Consider the following 3,711-nt stretch of genomic DNA (forward strand, 5'->3'; position numbering starts at 1 on the left):
GGTGTACATGTCTAACTTGCAGATGTCATCTAACCTTGGCCTCATTTTCATGGTCCAGTTGTCAAAATTAAGTCTCTGAGTTTTGGTCTTTTTTTCTCATACTTTATCTTTATTCTCAATAAACTATATACATAGGTATAGAGAAGACATTTATGTACAATATTTACAATAAGACAGAACAAACAGAACTATTGCTCAGACAATATATGAAGTACATTTTAGCCAGGAGCACATATACCTGTGTTGATAATCTTTATAAATTTACAAAGTTTAATCAGTTCTGATTTGTGTTTTGAAGACATAATCTGCTTGTATTTAACAGTATTTGCTTTTTTAAAATAATAATGTGACATACAATGTTTCCTGTTTCCTTTAAAGTATTTGCATTCTAATATGTAATGAAATTCATCACCAATGTTATTTTTATTACATAGAAGACACAATCTATTATTTCTAACTATATCATTCCATCTACCCTGTTCAATTGGGAGCTTGTGCTTTGTGGTCCTAAATCTATAAAAATCAGTAGACAGTTTGTTCCCAAGAATTTCAAAATAATCTTCTTTTCCAAAAAAATCTTAAAATAGTTTATGATTAAGTGCTTTTGGTGAGTTTTCAAGCAAAGAATGCCAGACTTGTACAAACTGATCTTTAAGTCTGAGCTTGATGAATGAAACTAACCATTTACAATTCATAAAAGATTGCATTTCCCACACATTGGGGATACCACATTCATTTAAAATAGTCTTTACTCTGTTTAACCATGAAAAATGCACATTGTCATTAATAGACATGTGATAACACAATTCATATAAAGTATATGATAGTTTTGTCTCTTTACCAGAATTTAATTTCCCCCAAAATGAGATCAATCTAGTTTTTATGTCCAAGTCTATAGGATATCTTCCAAGCTCCCCATAAATCATGTAAGAGGGTGTTGATGTTTTCAGACCTAATAATGATTTACAAAATTTTAGTTGTACCCTTTCAATTATCTGATTATTTCCAATACCCCATAATTCACAACCGTACAGTAATATTGATTTTACCATTTTATCAAATAAGTCCAACTGACTACATATAGAAAGATTATGTAGACGACCTAGTCTTAACACTTCGTAGAAAGCCTTAGTAGCTTTTTCTACATTAAATTGCTTCGTTTTATTAAAATTACCTTTTCTTGTTAGAATTATGCCCAAATAGTTAAATTCATCAACGATATCCAGTTTTTTTTTCATTAAAGAAAAATTGAAAATTACATGATGGTCGTCTCCTTGAAAAAACCACGACCTTTGTTTTATCAACATTTACTTTTAGCCTCCATACATCTGTGTAATCTAGAAAACAATCTAATAGTTTTTGGAGTTCAGTTGCGGATTCGGCCATCAACACAGTATCATCAGCATACAGAATAATAAAAAGTTTTAAAAATATGTCAAGTTTTTCTTCAAGCTCTTTTGGGACTGATTTTAGGCCATCTATATTACAGGTTTGGAAAAATGAATCAAGATCATTCAAAAATAGAGAAAAAAGAAAAGGCGATAAATTTTCGCCTGGTCTAACCCCGTTATTACATGGGAAAAAAATCAGACACGGAATTGTTATATGAAATACATACATGACTTAGTACCTTGATACATATTTACAATAACATTATACATACATCCATTCATATTATTCAAAAGCATTGCGTCTCGCCAAATCGTGTCAAACGCTTTTTCAAAGTCGACGAATGCACAAAATAATGTTTTCTTTTTTAATTTTACTAATACTATATGCGATAAGTCTGTTTTTCAGAATTTATCAGCAATAGGTCAACTATATTTAGTGTATTGAATGATAGTATTTAAAACATGACATTTTCAATATTTTGGTGTTAAAAAATACAGTCTTTAAAAACATATAAACTTTATCAAATACAATAATATTTATTTAATAAACATTTACACAAGCGACGACCAAAGACATCGTTCATCGTTTGTTGATGTAAAAAAGGGAGAAATAGAAACCATTTTGTAAATTTTTTTATTAGAAGGTATAAAGTTCAGAGAGATTTTCATAAATATATTCTTCATGGCCATATATTTCACGGAATGATGATATACTTTTATAACAATTACATATCGAGGTTATCTAGACAGGTATATTATCTGTTTCATCAAACAGCCCAACGAAACATATACCCAAAAGACAGCTGTGCAGTCCTTTTTTTATTGCACCTTTTTTTTTATTGCACCATGTGCACTTTTTGTTCCTCACAGCAAATTAAGATTCATAAAGTAAGAACATTTCTGTAGATTTTTTTGTTTTTGTTCAAAATAAGATTAGATAAAACAAAGCATATATTGACATTTCTGAAATACAGATTTAAAAAAATACTATTTCCTTACAAAACAGTGATTATAAGGTTCTTTGTGCTCTTATTAACTCCTTTGTGGTCCTTTCTGCTACATTGTGTTTTTTTGTGCTCAAAGTATGTCCTTTGTGGTGTTTACGAGACCAAAAAAAACATGCTGTCATAGTGGATTGGAATGTCGAAAAATAAGTCTCAGAAAAAAATCACTGTGTGGGGTTCTTTCATGAATTTGGTTTATAATTTTTAAATGTATAAATGATTTGGTCCATTTTAGAGGTCAATGCCTAACTCTATCTCTACCTCTATTATCATGACCGACAGCCAGTAATAGTTCAGGTGGTCGTTGTGACAAACCAGACACCTTCTACCTTAATGCTTCAAAACGTTTACTGGTCTAGTGCTATGGGTAATTTTAGATACCATGCATACCTCTACTTCTGGTAACCATAAGCCACACGGGAAATCAATAGGACATTCATCGAGTACCATCTATGACTATAGGACATTCAACAAGTACCTGCTATAGCTTTGGGACATTCACCAAGGAACTGCTATAAATATAGGACATTCAACAAGTTCCTAGTATCACAATAGGAATTCAACACGTACCTGTTATACTACTATATAGAACATTCAACAAGTATCGACTATACCAATAGGATATTCAACAAGTACATGCTTTAGATATAGGACATTCAACGTATATTTGCCATCACTATAAGACATTCAACAAGTTCCTACTATAACTATTACTACTCTGTATATCTATCACCACTCTGTATATCTATCACTACTCTGTATATCTATCACCAATCTGTATATCTATCACCACTCTGTATATCTATCACAACTCTGTATATCTATTACCAATCTGTATATATCTTCCATCACTCTGTATATCTACCATCACTCCGTATATCTACCACCACTCTGTATAACTATTTCCACTATATCTATCTCTCGTTTGTATATCTATCAATAATCTGTATATATATCGCCACTCTGTTAATCTACCACCACTCTGTATATATATCACCACTCTGTATATCTATCACCACTTTGTATATCTATCCTCACTTTGTATATCTACCACCACTCTGTATATCTGTCCCCGCCCTGTATATCTACCAACATTCTGTATATCTATCACCACTCTGTATATCTATCACCACTTTGTATATCTATCACCACTCTGTATATCTATCACCACTCTGTATATCTATCAACACACTGCATATATATCTTCACTCTGTATATCTATCACCACTTTGTATATCTATCACCACTCTGTATATCTACCACCACTCTGTATATATATATCAACACTCTGTATATCTACTACAGCTCTGTATATC

The sequence above is a fragment of the Mytilus californianus genome, unplaced genomic scaffold, assembly GCF_021869535.1.
Source record: "Mytilus californianus isolate M0D057914Y unplaced genomic scaffold, xbMytCali1.0.p SCAF_14, whole genome shotgun sequence".
Taxonomy (NCBI): domain Eukaryota; kingdom Metazoa; phylum Mollusca; class Bivalvia; order Mytilida; family Mytilidae; genus Mytilus; species Mytilus californianus.